Source organism: Anopheles gambiae, chromosome 3 (assembly GCF_943734735.2).
Source record: "Anopheles gambiae chromosome 3, idAnoGambNW_F1_1, whole genome shotgun sequence".
Classification (NCBI taxonomy): domain Eukaryota; kingdom Metazoa; phylum Arthropoda; class Insecta; order Diptera; family Culicidae; genus Anopheles; species Anopheles gambiae.
In genome coordinates this window covers 1864251-1884820 of record NC_064602.1, presented here as the reverse complement: position 1 = coordinate 1884820, position 20570 = coordinate 1864251, and the positions used below count along the sequence as shown (strand labels likewise).

The window sequence follows — 20570 nt, the reverse complement described above, 5'->3', positions numbered from 1 at the left end:
AGCGGAAGAAAAAAACACCATTACCCCTTTTTATTAAACCATTCAAATTGGCATCTTTTGTTCTTGCCTCCGTCTCTCCCATGCCAGAAGCTTTCTTTCGAGCTCGGTTTTAAATCCAATGAACGTCGGATCGGATGACCAGTCCGAGGCAATAAAAACACGCTTTCACGCTTATCGAAAATCCCTGCCATATAAACGGTCACGATCATCGGCCCGACGGTCGTTTAACAGGTCCGAAGCGAGACTGATTGGTTCGTGTCATTGCAAATAAAAAGTGAGGGAAAATGGATCGGACAGGCAGGGAATATTAATTTCTTAATGAAATTGTTTTAATTATTTTTAATGCAAAGCACTGTAAATTGGATTATGGGCACAGAATGGAAGCATGCAGGCATGTGAAAATATTAATTAAAAGGACGGTAAATGTTTCCAATTGACGGAAAAGCTTCGCAATCTGTAGGAAAAGCCTGATTTTTGCATTTGCATTTGCGAACTACGATACCTTAAGCTTCAACTTAAAAAAAAGATCAACATTCAACGATCAAATTCACTACAAATGTGCTAGGCAATTAGCAACAATTCAGGAAAGAGATAGGAACAGTACACTTTTTCCCGAATTTCCCCATACCACTGGCATGCATGTATCATGGCTATTATTGATGTACCGCTGTACAGCAGCTGTGAATCGTTGTGATGTTTCATTAATATTTACGGCTGTTTAAACGGTTTTATCATGAACTAATTTCCCCGACACGATGCACAACACGATGCTTCCTACACCATTACCGTTAACGTCACCTGAAACCGCGTCCGCAGACCTCCCCGCCCTGGACCGGCCACTCTTTTGCATCCGCAGCAATATGGTGCCGCGTGTAGTGCACACACATCGTGGCGTATACGCGGGAGCGAAAAATTGGGCCCTGCCTCCCCATTTTTGACAATCACAAATTAAACAACCGCAGCGTGCCAACACTAATGGTAATAGGTTTCCCGGTAGCGTGCCACCCGTTGCGGAAAAGCATAATCACGCATAATGACCGGGGCCCGACCGCAGCAGCGACCATATTTCAATAAAACACTTGCCAAATTGCCTATCGCTATCGCACACAGGCACACATGCACATGTGGTGAAAAATCAAACCCGAGACCGAGGCGGTTTCCGAAGCTTGCTGCCACCAAAAATTATTCAATTAAATGCACAACCTCGATCTGGTGCGCTTTTGCATGATATGCTAAATCCTAGCTGATAGTGGACAGCTGTTCTTTGAGTGAAATTGGTATTGTGAGACTGGAAATGGCTAATTATTTATTACTTCACAACACAAAGCGGCACAAAAAGCTCATTTGAATGATGAACGAAACGTGATATCGCCGCCTCCATCTTTGGAGCTCAATTCTAATCTAATAAACACTTTCAAAACATCCTAAAAGCATCCCAAATCGAATCACTTCTATCCTGTTGACTCCGAACGTGTCTAATTTTCCTCGCCATTAAGAAGATTCTATTCTCCATCCAGCACGTCCGAAATCAAATCACAGTCAATTCAATTGGCTTGTCCTTCTATTATCCTTCTCTCTCGCTCACGTATAAGCCCCTTTTTGTTCTCGATTCATAATACCGTATCATCTTTTATCGTTATCGTTGCAGAGCATCCCGCAACCCGCAACGATCTTCAAGGAGATTGAGCGGAACCGGCGCCGAAGCGAAAAGCACACTGCCCCGTAAGTATCAGAAAATCATATTTCGCAAGCGATTTACACCCTGCAGCCGCTAAGTGGTTGCCACTTAACGCTCTACTAGCAGTAGCAGTAGTAGTATTTTGCGCATGATACCGACACACACACACACACACTGGGAAAACATTGGAAATGGCCCAAAGAACCGGGAATGCTGAGAAGCTATAAACGAGAAGCGCAGCGGTTCGTAACGCCATTAGGTTGTGTTCGGTGAAATCCTTACGCGAAATCCTCTGCCCAGCTTCTTCGTCCCTTCTGCGTGTCTTCCGAGCTGCATTCTGTCGTATGCACCGAAGTAACGGTTGTCATAAAGTTTCTAAATATCCGATCACGAGCATAAATCAAATGCGGTTAATAAAACTCCTCGCTATCGTAAACTTGGTCCTTCGAGCCGGATCTTCCGGTAATGGCGTAAGGCGCGATTATTGAGCCATATATGCTATACAGCTCTCGCCGCACGGTGTTACAGACTACGGTAGAGTCAAATTATTTACCATCTTTAGGAGGGAGCAAAACAAACCCACAAAAAAATGAGCAACAACAACAACGAGGCATCCTTGCGCAATGGCGCAAAACCCGTTGACATTAAGCCAAACAAACCAAAGCGTTCCCTGACTGGCGACATCAACAGCAACTGAAGGAAGAAAGGAGCTAACAGAACCAACAGAAAAAAGCACGTGGCAAGATTCCGCACACACTGCACCGTGATAAATAAAGCGAAATTGCTTCGTTTTCGACCTCGGAACGGAAACGATTGCTCCCGAGAGGTTACTGCAGGAACGATTTTAAAGCTCCTATATCACGCTTTCCTTTCTTTTGTGTGTATCCTTTATATTTTTTTGCTTGCTCTCCCAAGCGTCAAGGCGGTCGCACATTAAAAAAAACAGCTTAAATGCTTCATGTACGTTTCCCATCCTAGAATGTTGTGAAACGGACGATTAAAGCTAGTTGTGGAGCTCTCGATCGCACTTTTATGTTTTGCCACACATTCGGGGCTGCTCGGAGCACGATGTGCAATGTGTTGTCTGTTAAAAATTTGCACCACACAACACAGCACAAAACCTCAAGCAAAAAGAGCGGGAAGATGCCCCACCGGGCCCGGGCGCTTACTTTAGGAGAGGAGGGCTGTTTGCTGTTTTAAAACTGCCAGCAAGTGTTCGATGTTTATTGCCGCTGTTGCTGTTGTCGGTCTTCCCGATGGTCGTTTAGTACTGGTTCGAACGCTCTGTTCGACGTAAAAACGTACTTTGCACTCACACACACATGCTGGAAACTGGAGTGCATAAAACAAGATCTATACAGCTTCAAGCGCGCACGAGCGAACTTATGGAATGAGACACCAGAGTATTTATGAACATGCTGCACCTTGGCTGCTAGTGCTTCAGTCCTGCTGTGTGTACGCCCTCTACAGCTGCGTCCATGTGTGGATGCGCCGCACTTAAAGCTAGAGCTTCCTTAATGAAGCATCGCGACCATCGGAACTGCATCCTACGAACCGTGCCTTTAACTACTCATTAATTATCCACTTCGTATGCGTGCGTGTGTGTGTGTGTGGGTACTAAACCTCCGATGCTTCGGAACGCAAATGTTGACAAATCTGCTAACGACACCAATACCGGTCGTAGTACACAATATAAAGGGATTGCGCGACTGATGGGATAGATCCTCTCGATTTGCATAATTTTCCATCACCTTCTCCGTCCCATCAGCTCGCCCAGATCGAGCGGGTTTGATGGAGAGCCGTTGTCACCTACATGCAGCCGCTAGACGAGCGCGGTTCGACACGATCGATCGATGCCACCAGAACTTCGCACTAATGACATTCCCCCCCAGTTTTTCGAGTGGGATTTCAAGGGAACGCCAACCATTGGGCGTTTTGGTTTGAAGAAGCACTCTATTATGCAAAACTACTGAAAAGGAAAGGCGTGCAGCAGCCGAGCCCTGTTTTGCGTAGCCAACCTTGGCCCTATATTTCCAACCACGGGCATACCGGAGGTCATTACCTTCCCGTAGGAGACGCCACGCAGGCGGCTTTTTAGGACATGAGGCGAAACGACAGCAAAAAACTGTGCCCCTAGTGCATCGCACCAACGCCATCAACATCCATCAGTGGGGCTTGATGACGACATCACCTTTTCCCCCACTTTACATCGAGATTTTGGCGAGCGTGCCGCATCGCCGCACGATTCATCACTATCGAAAACGGTGTGCCCACGGATCGGAACTCGATGGCCGGAAATGAGCGACGACGCACGACGACGTGGTGGATTGGGTCATAAATTAACATTTCCACCTCATCGGTACAGCACCGCAGCACGCAGAACATGGAGCATGGTGCAGATTGGCTAATAACCACATCAACGACAAGATCAACCATCATGATCTGTGTGGCGGCGGCTGCTGCCACAGAACTACTTACATTTTCGCATTTTCGTACAACTCTTGGGAGGGCTTGGGGTGGATGGTGGGCGGAACTGCCTGGCGAGGCTGCCACACAGCATCCAAACAACGATGATGGATTAATGCTTGTCGGCGTACGGTGGCGATGTGGATGTGTTCCTCCTGCCTGTGTGTTATGCAAATCATGTAGCAGCGATGAAGATGAATTAACCAACTTCACCCGGCACGCGCGTCACGCGAGCTGTTTAGGTTTGGCGGTGAGGTTTGGGCTCGAAAAAGGGCGCAGAACACATGTTCCGGTGAAGGGACGTGATTGCAGCCATGATGGCTTGTGCCAGGGTACACACGCATCAGAGCCCGGACGGGTGTTGCGGTGCGCAATTACGCTGTGATTCAACGGAAATGGAAGATACTCCAATCGGAAGACGCTAACTAGGACATTCGAAAGCTCTTACGCGATGCCATTCGCTTTAAGTTTTGGCTAAAGGGAGCAGTTAGTGACGTATTAAGAATTGAAAATATGAATTACATTGCATAGTAACCACTCGTAAAACTAGGTCAGTATGATCAGAACCTTTTGGACCTTTGGACCTCAAACAAACCAGTAAAAGTATAACGATTCCAAGAAAAACACTTTTGCTAGAATGTTTAAGAGTCACTCAAATGGAAATGACAAAAAAGCACACTAAAAGGCATCCCCTTTTGTGCTGATCGATCTAGATTTGCATGGGTCACACCGCTATAACATTTACTCCATCGACAGTCATACACGTAAAAGGATGGAACACTGCGCTGTGCGGGTGGGTCGTTTTTGCCGCATTTCATAACAGAAATTTCGTCCTACACACATTTTCTCGGTCGGTGTCGGTGTGCTACTTTATGCTTATGCTTCATAAAAATGACAACCGGCAAAAGGCACAAACATACGAGAGCTGGTAGCCAGGTGGTGTGACTGTTGCCCCAGCATATCCAACCGGCAATCCCCCAGTACCCAGTACCCAGCGGGCAGGTAATGCAGTCCGATGACAAATAGTAACGACAGTTCATAAACGAACAGTACGATGCTGCTTCTGCTGCTGCTGCTGCTGCTACTGCTGGTGGCTCGCAAAACGTTTAGGAAAATTCATTTCCGCCAGCACTAACAAAGTCATGTCCTGTGTGTCGTTAGCCATCGTACGTCGGCGAACACAACGGGGCGAAATGGTGCTAACGAACGTTTGCTGGAACGAACGATGCATAGAATGGTTTTGTGCAGCGGAAAGCGAGCGCAGAAATTGATACAAAATGTCGCAAAACCCGCCCGTTGTTGCTGGGTTGGACAAAATTTAATTACTGCCTCAAACATATTTTATACATACGCTTCTGCTCCCTTTTTATTTCTTGTTGTGAAAGAAGTGTACACAGAGAACAATGTGCTACCCGTTGGCTAGCTGGGAGACGAGAGACGGTGACCGACATCGAGAGCAAATACTGTAAAACATTAAACCCATAAAGATATCAAAAACGGAATTGAGGCCAGCGCGTGAGAAATGATCGCGCTGACGTTTGCTTAGCTTAAAGAGGGAAAAAACAAACCCGATCACCTTGTAGAGATTATCGATTTAAGTCACAAAGCTGTGTTTTATGGATTGAAAGCCTTTCAATGCATTCTTGCTACCAAAAAGTCAGCTGATTGCGAAGGAAACAAAAAACCTTGAGATCGTACCCGAATTCCCACGTGACACGATATTTCCTTTCTATTTTGCAACCTGGACGACTATTATCGCAAAACGCCAAGATAAACGATATTTTTGGAGCTCTATAATAAATAGAACGAGCCTTGCCCTTCCTGCTCCATAACCTCTCCTACCATAGTTCGGTGAGTAGAGTGTTGAATTATGTTTCGCTCGTTTTATTATGTCTTTTCGGTTTCGATCCGCACACGGGCTAAGATGAACTCCCAGACCGCACAAAACGCACCCAAACAAACAAATAAAAAGACTGTCACCCATATTTCATGGGTCCCCATCGGTCCCCATCCCTCTCCTCTCCATTTTGGCGGCGAAATGTGAGCAGGAAAAACATGTTTTTACATCGACGAAAAGTGGCGGAAAAACAACAGCCCCACGACCACAAAATAAAGTGAATAAAACCACACATTTCCTCGTTCGTTCGCCGATAGAACAACAATGTCCGGGCGGTTCGCTACACGTTATCCCGGTTATTAATGACATGCCATAATAAATCCTGGAACCGAAGGGCTGGAATGAAGCCTGTCCTATTACCGCGCTCGTGTTCGGGCTCGTTCGTTCAAATTAAAAACCAAAATCGACGCTAACGACACACCGCTTCCCCACACACACATACACACTCGAGCAGAGCCGGGTGTAATAAAAATCATATTATCGCCTCATTTGGTTGTAATAACAGTCGCGGCGTTTTTCCTACGCAGCCTGCCTCGTTCGTACGACATAATCATAATGAACCTTCCCGGCGGTCTGTACACATGCAACAGTCCCCCACCACCTGATGAAGCGTTTAACCGCCCGGTGGTACGATAAATTGCGCCCGGCCCGATTCGAGAGCCTTCCGTACGTACCTTTAGCACCTTGGCTTCTTAATTGAATGTGCTCCGACCCACAGCAGTTTCCCCCAAAAAACGGGACCTCCCAGACTCCCCAGGTGTAGATGGGATGGAAGAAGAAAGAAACGAACCCACCCAGGCCGTGTTCCAGATAACGCAAGTCTTCTGCATTGTGACACGAACGTGCCAGCGTGTTAGGCGCCGTTGGAATTTCGCACAACCCGTGAGCTCACCAGACACTCTGCCGGAGCACAGATCCCGGAGTTCAATCTAATTACCAGCCGAACGGTAACGACGACCACCACGCCCCGTTCCATGGCACGCGCTCTCCTCCAGGCCACGCGAAAACTATTTTTGAAGCTTAATTTATGTCTATGACTTGCTGCCACTCTATCCCTCGCCAGTTTGGATGCTCTCCCCCTGCCCTACACTACGCCCGTAATGACTTCCGAGGAAGTGAGCTCTAATTAAGAGCTAACGTTCACGAATGTGTCGATCTGCGAGCGCACAGGCTGATAAATGGGAAGGTGGGAATTTATAATGCACAATAGCCACACACACACACACACACACACACACACACACACACACACACACACACACACACACACACACACACACACACACACACACACACACACACACACACACACACACACACGGTATGGTTGGTCACCTTCGCACGAACAACCTGCAGACACCAGCCCCACACGCACGCGTATGCTATTTTTCTTTCCGGGGAGGTGCTTCCCGTGCAGGTGCGGACTACTCTCCAGCTGGAAGACGCTGGGAAGCCACGCCAGACTTGACCTATAAATTAACGAAACGCGGTCCGCACATTTCACGTACGCCGTCCCACACCAAGGGGTCGTATTTTGATGTATGTGTGAGTGTATGTGTACTATTTTCCCGGTTAAGCACTTCGCTTGCACCACGTTTTCAACCCATCCCGATGGGTTGGCCACGCCGGTTCCGCTTTCACCGGCGATGATTTGGCACGAGTGGCTCCAGATAGAGAGAAGGAGATAGAGGTCTTGCTCTTGCATTCGGCTACTGGGCTTATGTTTGTCTGACGCAAAAAAAAAAACAGAAAACATAAAATCTACTGTTTGTCCGGAGGAGTTCCTCCTCCCAATCCCAGTTGCTTTATTTATTCCGTTTCAACTCCACTCCAGTCCTCGGTACAAGTGACTCTTCTTGTGCTTGAGTAACAGTACACTCCCAGCAAACAGAGGGTAAAAATGGTCAAAGATTGTCGCTGTCGGACTTCGCGTGATTTATGGAAAGAGCTGCAGGTCGTGTGCTTTTTCAATTGCACTCTTGCGTTTTCATCGCATTATAAAGTGTACTGACCGTTTTTTGTCCTGCTGCTGTCAGGCTGGCAGTTTTATTTTGACAACTTTATTGTCCAACTACTGAACCAGCGGGTGAGCTGTTTGGATATTCTACAGAACGTCATTTACTCTTTCCGAGGAGTCGTCTACTGAAGTATTCCTGCTCTGAGAACTTTGAACAAACAGTGGGAGAATAAGAACAAGGACAAGGCCGAAATCGGCTCCAGACTTATCATTAAAAAATGCCACAAGAAACTACTTAGAGATGATTTATCCTTGCGCCTGAGAGGCCAAAGAGGCACCACACCAACTCACCGTCCGTCTTATCAGTCATTTATCAGAAAACTTTATTTTGCCCTAGCGGGAAAGTGTTAAGACGGCAAAAGGATTGTTACAACTGCTCCTTATCAAGTGTCTAAAGCTCTCTGCAAGCTGGAAGAGAAGAGCAGTACTTCTCAATCGTCCCTTGAAGCATCCAAAGAATCGTTCAACTCCCAGGACACGAGCGAGCGAAAAACAAAGCTGCCAGGAAGTATGAACTGACAGCGAATTAAGAACCATACCGATTACGGCACGATCGCGCCCAAGATAATAACCGTAATGATAATGTCGTAAATAATAACTAACCTCGCAATAACCTGCCCGCCGGTCCGATCGGCGGGATGCCATTCGGCCCGGTGATTGCATGACCTCCGCCGCCGTCGCCGCTGCCGCACGCTCTAATTAAAAGAGTGCCACGTTCTTTTGCACACCGTAGGAAGCACACCACAAGCAGCGCAGCAAGACGTGCAGGAAGTGTGTGCGGTTCATTTTCCATTCTGTCGCGATGTCCTTTTTTCGTTATTGCGCTCACCGACGGTGCTGTCCATCGCATGCTTGACGTGGTTGATGATGCTCCGTTGGAACAATTTCTTCCCATTTGCTCACTAACGGGCCATCGGTACGATGGAAGAACTTACGGCAAGACTTGCGCTTACTCGAAACAACCACAGGATGCCACCAGGCACACCGCCCGCTAGCGAGCAAAACGGTTCAAGAAGCTGGCCTCAAGCAAACGAACCGCAATAGGGGATTCTCGATATGGATACGATGGCACCGATGGAACAGCACAACGAAACACACACAAAAAAGCACAACAACGCTAATAGCGGTCCATAACGATAAACATATTTTCCGATTTAGATAGCTTTCCCACCACCGCTGACTCACTCGCAGCGCTTTCTACGTCCCCGGTCGCGTATGTGAATGCTTGAATTTCCCCATGCCTTTGTCCGCGTACTCAAAACCAAGGACGAACAAAACACGGGACCACTCAGTCTTGCGAGATTTTGCATCGCCGCTTGAAAGCATGCTGCTGCAATTTTCAAGTGCATACCACACTGGCCTGCGGCGAAACCCGGGGCACGCCCTCGACCCGATTGTATGTCCCCGCGGGCTGAAAGCGAGGGCAAGAAAAATGGCACTGCCCGTTTCTGCGAGAACCGTGCTATGCATGTCCACCGACCGACCCCCGGTGATGACCGTCATGAAATTCATGAATCTCGTCCAAGCGCGAAAGAAGCATCTAATCAGTGTCTCCGTGTCTGCCCGGTATGTGTCCTGAGCAAAAGTGGCTCAGGAATGAAGAAGAATGCATGCAGCGAGTGTGTGTGTGTGTGTGTAATTCAGTTGGAAAAATGAGCATATGTAGGAAAAATAATCTTATTTTGTTGCAGCGCTGTTTCTCTTCTCTGCATTCCACTCTGCCTCAACCCACATAATTCAATTGATGTGCTCAATTACGGCATACGTCGAGGGTTCTTTGTAGAGTAGAGATGAAAAATTTCCTTTTATAGCGTCGTGCCCGTGCTGGTCAGCGTTTGGACCGTGTTTGGACGATCGAACATGGAGCCGGGAGTAAACGGATAACTCTTTTCACTGAAATGCATTATGGTTTGGCAAACAGACGAAAGGAGGACAAAACCGTCCATCAAATGTGTCCAACATTCCTTTTGCCCATCCCGCAATGGGGAGGGTAATTTTGTACCAAATATTGATCTCAGAACTGGGATCGCTTCCAGCACGTTGCATTCCGAGTGTATTAGATGCGACTCGACATTTCACCTCTAATTCCCCTTGATGCGATGAGCCTTGGGCGGACACCAACGACACCTTCAGTGAAAGATGAATGGCCTTTCCTTCGCCTACAGTCGCCTTTTTTCCAGGCCACTTCACAGAAAAGGTCGATGATAACGAAACATTGAAGCTTGACAGCGCATCAGGCAGCTTTAACGTCACAATTCCCTGGGTACTGTCGCGACGTTTTCCTTTCCACTGAGAGGGAATCGTCATAAACTATGACAAAATGTGTGCACAGTGAGGGGGAAACATTTAAAACCCACTCGTACGACACATATACGATGCCATTTTTTACTTTTTTTCTCCATCATTTCGCCAACGGAAAGCCATCGAACTCGAATGACGATGATGCCGTTGATTCGCTGCCGCACAAATGCTAGAATCATGCTCTGATAATGCTGGAAGCAATTTCCGATCGGAAGCGAATGCCACACTACTTCCGTCCTATCCTCATCCGTCCGTGGCTTTTGTGCTTCCCCGCTCCGCGGGCAGAATCCATCTTCCCGATTCCGATACATCCCTTTTGGCACCGTTCTGTTCTTGCCATTTTAACAGGAGCTTTATTCTTTGTTCTTACATAACACCGGCGTGAAGCGACATACTGGTGTCGCAACGGACACTCCCGGCACCCGTTACGCGGCATTACGCTTGCATTACACGAGCGAAATATTAATGGCGCCAGGCGAGTCGAGCAAGGCGAGCGGGTAAACAACAGCATCGTCCTTTTATGCACCGTTTACGCAATCCCGGGCATAATGGGATGATAGAGGAGGTTATGTGCCAGCGAAGCGAAAGGGCTAATCGCACCCGTTTCGCTCGCTGCGACGATGCATCCGATGCGAAACAGTTGCATTATTCTGTGCGCATCCTTCGGTACCAGCAGAACCGTTATGCTGAACCGATAGATCTATGGGTCGACAGTGAGCTGAAGGCACAAACAAAGCTATTAGAGTCGCGTTCAGTGCGATGAGCGTTTCTAAAGCTGATTTTCTTTAAGCATACACGTACTCCGGGTTGGTTTGCTTTAAAGCGCGACAAGCATTTGAATTGCTTTATGCATTGCTGATGCATGACACAAGTCGTACATGATGTTCTCTCTGCGAAAAAGAATGCTCCACACCACGGAAGCGCATCACGTGGCCATGACAATTTTATTCACTTTCTTCACTTTCCTTCAGCACCAGCTGTCATCACCTTTATCATAAGGAGGGTCCCGAAAAAAGGCCCCCGACTGACGGCGTGTCTGCAGCCCATCACTTGACAAGGACATGTTGCAGTTGCAAGAATAAAAACCCACCAGTAGACAGAAGCCACGGAGCTAAGGAGACGGGACACATACACACACACGAAAAAAAAACCCTCTCCATTCACCCAACATGACAGGGCTGAAAACACAGTCACACAACACACGTACGAGATCAAAAACCTCAACGCTGTATAAGCCTCCGCGACGGGCATCAAACGGGCACATCGGCATCGCTGCCAGCCGGTGTGTGTGCTCTAGGAATTTCGTACGTGTTTCCATGAAGCGCCGGTGCAGCTACGGCCCGATGCAGGCTGCAGGTGCGCAATCTTGGCAGCATCGGATACCATCAATCCGACCTCGTTGCACACATACAACACACACACACACGCGCCGTTGATTAACATCCGCCAGACAAAGGTTGACATTTCGATGCACACACATGTCAACCGATTGTTGGCGAAAGTGATTAATAATTGCTTTTTGGTTGAGGCACTGTGATTGAGGGATGTGGTCATGATTGATGGATTGCTCGGGACAGAACGTGTCACCCGGTCGTCGATTTAAATCCGAACGATCTAAAGGTGCAGGCGGCTCCCGTGTTTTGCACGTAGAGCGCGCGTACATTACAGTACTTTAAGTTGGCGTCGTCGTCACTACTGATCGATCCAATGATTTTATCCACTGTGGGCGCGGTGTTTCGTTCTTGCTATTGTGTAGATTGTGTTTTTTTCCCCTTTTCAAGGGACACCCTCCCTCAGGTGTACCCTGCAGCAGTTCTCTTCCTTCTTTGTGCAATGAATAAGTAATGCAACCAAGTGTCTCCCGTGTGCACTTCCTCGTATGGGACGCCGCTTGACGACGACACCCACCGAGTGGTTCGGTGCCGAAATATCATCCACCTACTTTATTCATTCCGGGCCTTCCAACGTGACGACTGCTTCCGCAAGGGAAAAGCGGAACCTCATAAGCAATGCATCGAAAAAGCTGGAAGCTGGAAAGCATACCCTAAACGAGGCTGGGACGACAACTGCACTTACCTGAAAATGGGAACAGAAAGAAACACAGAAAATATATACGAAATTTAGTCACTTGTTGGTGTACCTTGGAAAATGCTACGGGAAAGCAAAAGGAAAAATGGGGAAATAAAATTTCACTCCTGCCGTTGGCACCGGGAACAGGAAAGAAAGAGACAAAGGCGGCACATTTCTGCTCGGAGCAATGGCGAACCAAGCGTTTGCGGATAGAATTTCAATACATTGCTGAGTATTATGCTAAACGGGATATTAATTCTGCATCGATGTAGTTGCACCGTCCCCGGCTCTGCCTGATATGCTCAACCAGGCTCCAAGCTTTTCGTGAAACAATAGCGTCTCCCGTGTGTACACTGTGGGGGTTGGCCGTGAGTACGGGCACTGACGGAGTAATTGCGCATTCGAGAGTCATAAAACATCCGACCCGAACCCACAAAAGCTTCCGGAAGGAGATTTATCATAATTCGATGGGTCTTTTTTCCCGGACAAGCGCTTTGTTTTATGCTTTCACTCGCTCGGTCGGTCGGTCTCTGCAGGGCGCTGTCAAACACTAGCAGCATAAAGGCCTCCAATGGAAGCAGAACAGACTCCGTGTGTGTGTGTGCACTTTGGGGCTGTGATTAATTATTAAATAAACCCATTTTTCCAGGACAATCCTGCAGGAGCTTTGGCCCTGGAGGTATACATGCTGTGAATTAAACCTGGCAATACAGGAAGCCTCTTCGCCAATCGAAAGCTCCATTTTCAAGAATACATGCACACATGGGGAATTCAACTAGAGCGGCACTCTGATGCAATTGCTTGCTGTTGCCTTTTCCCAAAGGATCCTCGAACATGCCCATTAAGAGCTTGTTACACATGAATGGACAAGTAATGGAGCACATCATTACGTCCCATTTTGCCTCACACATCCAGCAGCAAATTGCACCTACTCCAATGCAAAGACACTCACCAGACAGATCCGACTTTTGCAATTATAAAGCTTACAATAATTTACATCCACTTTGAACAAACTTCGTCTCCTAACTCTTCCGTAGTCCGACAGGTTTGAGCAGTTCCTCTCTCACTGACTCCATCAATCGTCTAGCCGGACTGAAACCTTGGTAACCCGTGAGCAGACGGAAAGCTACAGGAATTACCAAGGGTCGTTATTTTATGGCCACCTAGGACAGAACCCATTCCCCCAGAGTCTCTTATAATACAAAAAATGCACACCAAATAAGACAAAATAGCCCAACCGAAGAAGTTGGCGGGAAACTTTTGCCGCCAATCCTATATCGACCGTAACCGCCCGTAACAGCGCCAATTCGTTTGCCATCGGGAACCGATATATTTATGGCTATTACGAAATAACGACATTCTAGAATTATACTTGTTCTTCGATACAATTTTTTTCCTCCCCTCCGGACGGAGCCTGTGATGGGAAAAGATGGCTGCTTGCCTGCTGGGTTCGCTTGTGCGCGGCGGCATTTAATAAACTACTTTATACCCGTGCCCGTCCAGGGCACACAATTTCTACAAATCTTCCACCAAATGGGCAAGAATAAATGTGCTTTACCGGTACTGCTGCCACTACTGTCCGCTCCAGAGACGAACGTAGAACTCAAAGGGACACGGCAGTAGGGGGGGAAAACTTTCGACCAGAAATGGCATCCCGGGGCCAAGTAAAGGATGTACTGTGAGCGAGCGAATGTAGACAACACACGGACACACACGACAAAAAACAACGGCAAAATCCACGCAAGCTAGCCAACTTCGAGATGCTAACAGAGAACTTGTCTGAAAGCTTTTTGCCAATTCCACAAATTCTTCACCGACGAGAGGCACCTTTTGCGAGATCCCTCTTCGTTAAGCCACATTTCCGCACGTTATCGTCGTCTTCATCACCTGTGAGCGGGGGTGAGTGCAATTTGGACGCTCTGTGTATTTTTTTTTTCTATTCCTCTTTATTGACCCCAGCCTTGGGAAAAAATGGCGAAGTACACTCACGAGACCTATACGATCGCGAGGCTCAATATGCTACTTTGAACATCCCATTGCGAGAGTGCAGAAAAAAAAGAGGAAACGATGCCCAATTGCTCGACCATATGCAGCCGGAAATCTAATCACCCACATTATGGGGCCTACCTTTCGCAGCTCCAGCGCTGATATCGAGCTGTTTCCTGTGTTGTTTTCGGCCGTTTTATGGCCGTGTTTCTATTGAGGGCTTCTCCATACACACAGTCAGTAAACAGACCGGTATGGACTCCAGTAATGGAAACTCTAGTGGAGTGAAATTGCAATCAAAAGCCTTGATTTAGGTACCGACCACATCGTAGCTTTGCGAAACTGCATGCACACAGAAAGCAGCCAACATCAAACAGAATGTGCATAGCGAATGTGCTTCCTCGAAAATTCTTCCTTTCACACCACCCAAACAAGTGCATTCCATGTAAACTCCCGTATCATTCGAGAGTCCAGCAGAGAAGCATTGCTCGATGCACACTGCATTAAAGGCGCCTACGAACTAAAGAAGAACCAAGAGTTCAACAGAGTCCAATAAACACATCCACTTTCAAGATCCAAAGCGCACGAAGTCCACCAAAAAGGCAAACAAAAACGCCGGACACACCCTTTCCCAGAGCACACACACACACACACAGCCTCATGTAACTTCGATGGTTAAAAGCAATTGCAGCGTATAAAAATAAGTCATCTCACCATGCCCAAGATACGAGGCCAGCCAGCCTCTAGCGCCACAAACAGACAATGGAAAGGCCACCGTTCGCGAGTATTCAATGGAATGCACCCAGCAGAACTGGTTCCACTGCCAGCCGGGTGGGACGACGGTGCATAAAGAATGAAACATTAACCCGGGTCATGGTTCCTCAATGCATCGTGCCCGGTTTTAACTCTCTTTTCACCGGGGGGCCGTAGAACTTTCGTAGCACTTTCGGACTTGGTTCCTAAATCTTTTCACCTGCGGACTCAGGACTGCTCAGGTGGAAAATTGCTAACCGTTCGGGCAAGCCGGGGGTTTACGTTGTTTATGGCGCCGGTCGAGTGTAAACACTGGCTGCTGGTTGCATTGTTGGGTCTTGGGTGTTTATATTTTGCGTTGGGTCCGACCTTAACTAAAGTGATGTTCAATTGAAGGGGTGGAAAAGGTATCTGGCGTTTGTTGCATAATCAATAGCGGGTGGAGTAGCTACTTATGCGATACAAAGCAGTTTGAGGCGTAGAAAGATTTTGGTTTTTGTGTCTCTGTCAAGTATCGCCAATAGCAGTTACCTGTTAGCCATCATACACAAGAACAACCTTATTATTGTCTGCAATTAGGATTGACTAGCTTCAATCAATCACTGCTCTCGCTCCAATTTTCCCAACGATTACCGATACCGTCTTCCTGATTTCTGGAGTTTGATTACTCTGCTTCTCTTATCGACGACTTCGCCTCGCTGCACAGCAATTACACAAGCACCGAGCAATTGTTGCCATTGATGTACAGATCAGTAATTCACCACTTTGGTTCGCTACTTACCGGCAAAGAGAGGGCTTGCGTTTCCAATCAGCAAGTGCATTCATCCCAGCCCGGGCTCGCTGTAATCAAATTCCAATTACAGCTTGTTTAAATCGCTGCTTCAACAAACAAAGCAGCGGAGATTTACTTCTTTTTTGTGCACGATCAACACTGCTTGCTGTTGCAGGTTCACCTGTCATCGATTCCTTCTTCATCGATTCCAATCGGAGGTGCGTTGCAGGACGAACGACTGTACAAAGATCGATTGGTTGAGCGAAAAAAAAACTGTTTCGTTTCATCTAGCAACGTTCGAATGATTTCCGTTTTGCAGACGACATTCTGTGCTATGCTCATGTTGCTTTGCATACACACTCCAGGATAAAAGGGCAGGGGGGATCGACGACCCACCATCGGAGCACCGGATGAGGCGGGATAAGAAGAGGAAAAAATCCACCGTGGCAAGAAAGATGTTACCGGAATGATTTATTCGGTTAGCGTTTAATATCCTTCCTTCGGCCGAGGCGTTGGTGTGGCGGCGAGGCGCAAAAGAAACTGCAATCCTTCAACGGGGTTCCGCCGCAAGCTACGATTGCTGTAATTGGTTTCCTGATGTTTTGCAATGGTTTTCCAATGACGAAGACAAACTCCCCGAGAACGCCCTTGAATCTTGCAAAGTGAAGCAGAGAGAGCGAAGGAGAGAGAGAGAGAGCGCGTCAAGAAAAAAGAAATATCCCGCACTGCATGAAGGTGCACAGAATTCAAACGAGTGAAGATCGATTGCTCCAAGTCAAGACCCGGGCCCGGGATGCACAGAACAGCACAGTCACCGCCCTAAGCGGATGGACCCGGGCATACAAACACACTCAATTCTCGTCTTAGTTTGCCTTCCCCATACACGATCCTCCACCACTCCATTCTGACTGCCACTTACTGCAAAAATGTTTCATTCGTCTCGTGAACAATTGTCACTTTGGCATGTTTCTTTCGCCGATTCCGATGCGTTTCTTGGGCCCTTGGGCTACGGGAAGAACGGAAACCGACACCGTACATCTTCGCATCCTCCACCACACCTGAAGGACATATTGGCCGTCTCTGGTTGGCTTCCCCGGTTGAGGGATTCTACTTCAACTTCGGTTTCGTTGCGAGCGAGAGAGTGTCAAAATGATTTATCACCCCAAAGATACCGACCGACTGGATTCGGTAACATTTTATGAAGTGCAGTAGCAGCCAGCAGCAGCAGCAAGTAGCTCTGAAGCAAATGTAGCAGAACACCTATGCCATTCTCGCTCCGCTGGCACGTAATGTGAGCTTTTGAGTGATCGGTAAAAATTGACTTGTCAAACACACATCAGGATGGGTAATGAAAACGTTATTACGTACATTGGCAGTGGTATTCTGCTCACCAGCCAACGGGGAATGCCGCATCAATGCACTTTTACGATGCTGCATGTTTATGGATGCATTTGTCTTGCGTTTAACGAAGAAGGACGCAGTCTTGGAGATGTCGGATGACGGTAAAAGGAAACAATTCCAACAGGAGTTTATGAAAGAGACGTATCAGCCACAAATTATGCAATTAATTCTACATTTTATTATGGCGCTTTAAAGGCTTCTCCAACGGGCCTACATGTTTTTGTTCCCTTTCAATGAAACGTTATTGAATAATACTGTTACTAAACACCGTGCCACCGCAAATTCCAACACAACCCAACCGTTTATATCATTTCCTTTTTGATCCCCAAAGTGAAAGGGCTAAACGAGTGCAATCGAACGCGCGCTCTCGCACACACCACCCTCTCTCGTTGCAGCATATGGAGAATGGAGAACCGCATAAAAATGCACGAGATAAATATAGAACCGTAGCAGATTGAACCACAACCGATCAAAGCCAGTGTGCATGTGTGCATTCTACACCACAATTCCAAGCCTTGCCTCAAACCCCCTAGCTCCTCGAAAATGGTGAAAGAGCACTAGAACAAAAAGTTACTGTGCTTTTTTCAACAAACCGGTTGTCTTTGCCAACAGACACGGTGCGGTACGGTGCAAGGACAAATAAACAACTTAACCTCACCCTGATTTAACTGGCCGAAGCTAGCGACGCTGCAAGAATGAACGCCTGGAGATGGCGTTTTATTATCATTTGTACCAAACTCGACACCCGATTTTCCCCAAACGATCGCTTCCGAGCATTGTTAAATCACCCTCCAAAACGTATAACTCAATTCCCATCAGCAATCTTCACCGGTTCAAGAGCAGAGAAAACTCCACTTTTCCCATTTTCCTTTTGCCTTAGTTTACTGTCTTTTTTTTTTGTTTCGTCCCTCAAAAGCGATGGCAAAACTGTTCCAAACGTTATTTTTTCACTCGCCACCCAATGCAACCCGGTGGACCCAGTTGGAAGCACAATTTACACTCCGAAAATCGGCTCACGTACGAACATGATTCAATTCGGGCAAACTCGCTCCAAACTCGCAAACGCTTCGTCTCGTTAAAGTTAGAATCAATCGATAGGAACGGCTCTAGATGGAAGTTAGAAAAGCGAAAGCATGGCAGTGAGATTCTTCGACGAAATGGACGCGGTATGTTTTCGTTATTCAATACTTATGCATGTAAGGCAGCGTATAATAACCCACATTTATGTGAAAACATTTTGGGCTTCCGCTGACTACTCTGTTTAATTGGCCAATTCTAGCAGTTATGCTTCAGCGTCCCAAAATGTCTCCGGCAAGGTAGCGGTGTAAAAATAGCCTGAGAATTTATTCACAGCATCCCTCCAATTCCATCCAGCCCAACCATAAGCAGCCTAATCTTCGATCACTCCCACGTCCGGTTTCCCGTCTACGGAAGCTTAAATTTCGCGTAATTTCATAAGCGAACCCGGCCAACCCGCGCTCTTTAACGTCCTATAAATCATCCTTTGCCATAAAAAGAAAAACGTCAAATTTACCCGCCCGACCACGCACGTGCAACATGGCCTCCACCGAAGGATCGCATGCATGACCTTAATCATGAAAATTGGATTGAATATTTATGCGGTCGCGTAAAAGTAGACTCGCAGGGCGTGGATGCGGAAGTGCCGGGTTGCGTGCCCTGTGTAACCTGTTTGAGGCTTCGTGTGGGTAGCGAGGTGGAGGGCACGTGTGCTTTTTTTGTATCGCCAAGCCCTCGCCAAGCTAAACCAGAGGGAGCTAGAGAGAGAGAGAGGCCAGGCAAATAACCTACTGACAGCAAGGCAAACAAATGCCGCTACTTTGCCGATTTTAAGCCGTTTGTTTACACGGCGCACACCGATTCCCAGCCCACTGTGCTGTGATGCTGGTGGCGTGTAAGTGCACGAAGAAGTTCATGCTTCGATAGCAACAATTGGCTTTGATGATGAATGAATTGGGGTGGTGTTTGCAATGGGCCGGAAACGATGGCGGAGCAGAGAGTGAGAGAGAGAGAGCGAGTAGGACAAGCGCAAGCGGTTCGGTGTGAACTTGAACGTGAAAATAAAACCGTTTACAAGAGTTACGAGAGCATTGAAAGTGTACCATGCGTGAGCAAAAATCAGCATAAAGAGGAAGGGCTGGCATAAATAACACAACACACAGACACATGTTTAAATTTGCGTAATTGCTGGAGCGCAACTGCGCTTCCAGGAATCGCAGTGCCCCAGTTCGGTACGGTACGATGGAGGCGGCAAGTACGCACACAACCCCCACACCCGTTGAAGGCTTAATTGAGTAGCGCATTTACACGCCGCCAGAACAAGACAAATGAGGTGGCACCCGGTGCGGTAGGTGTTCTTTGAAGTCGACAATGCCGACAGGCCATCAATTGGAGTGATCCGCTCGTTGATGATCGTTGAAGTTGAAATCATAAATGCGATTAACACTCGCACCGGCCGTGTCTCGATTATCGATGGAAAGATGAGCATGCAAATTGAATTTCCAGGTTTATTACACCCCAATTGTAATGGAGGGCTTAATGTTTTATCGATGCAAATATGTAATGCATTTGAATGGGTTGTTTACTCTCTACGGAATGCAGGACATTATGAACGTAATTGATGTTGCTGAAACCATTACACCTTCCAAGTACAATTTATCCTTAATTTTTCAAAACAACATGTCACATCCTGAACTGCACTTACGAGTCTCTCCCATTTCTTTGTCTGATCGTCTAGTATGAGCAATGAATTTTTGAAACACTGCCAACCCAAATGTTTACTTTCGATTCATTTCCCAACCACCCTCACCTTCCAATGGCGCGAATGGCGAAAATGGAGCCTTTTTTCCAATCTATTTCATTTCCGACGCCTCCAGCTCGTGTCCACCACTTGCAATTCCGATTATCAATGGTCGGTTTAACGCTCCACTGGCCTTCTCAAGCAAGACGCAGAACAAACAACCGAGAACCAAGTGGTGTGTAGATGGTTGGACAAACCGTAATCAATCTTCAAGTCCTATCTCGCTCGCTCTCTCTCTCTCTCTGGCAAAAAGTGGCACACAAACAGATGTGTACGAGGCAAAGAAATAAAAATGGCTCAGTGTTCCAACCGGCTCCTCGAGAATGGACATTATGGTCAGCCCAGCTAGGATGGATATGGTGCTCCGGTCAGTGGGCAGATCGCGTTGCATAGTGCTGCCACTTTATCACT

At 47.4% G+C, this 20570-nt stretch overlaps 2 protein-coding genes across 8 annotated transcripts in view; one reads left to right on the top strand and one right to left on the bottom strand.

The window, feature by feature from the left end:
• The window catches only part of LOC133393276 (rab3 GTPase-activating protein catalytic subunit), a 113656-nt gene that overhangs the window by 77381 nt on the left and 15705 nt on the right, over positions 1 to 20570 (bottom strand). The window lies entirely within an intron of this gene.
• LOC1278113 (leucine-rich repeat and fibronectin type-III domain-containing protein 3) overlaps positions 1 to 20570 on the top strand; it is a 104066-nt gene that overhangs the window by 69454 nt on the left and 14042 nt on the right. For 6 of the 7 annotated variants that reach the window (XM_061657469.1, XM_061657468.1, XM_061657472.1 and 3 more), the window contains one exon: positions 1649 to 1722. The gene's annotated coding sequence lies outside the window, so the exon portion shown is untranslated. The remainder of the gene's footprint in view (positions 1 to 1648; positions 1723 to 20570) is intronic. The other variant, XM_061657467.1, reaches the window with a different exon arrangement.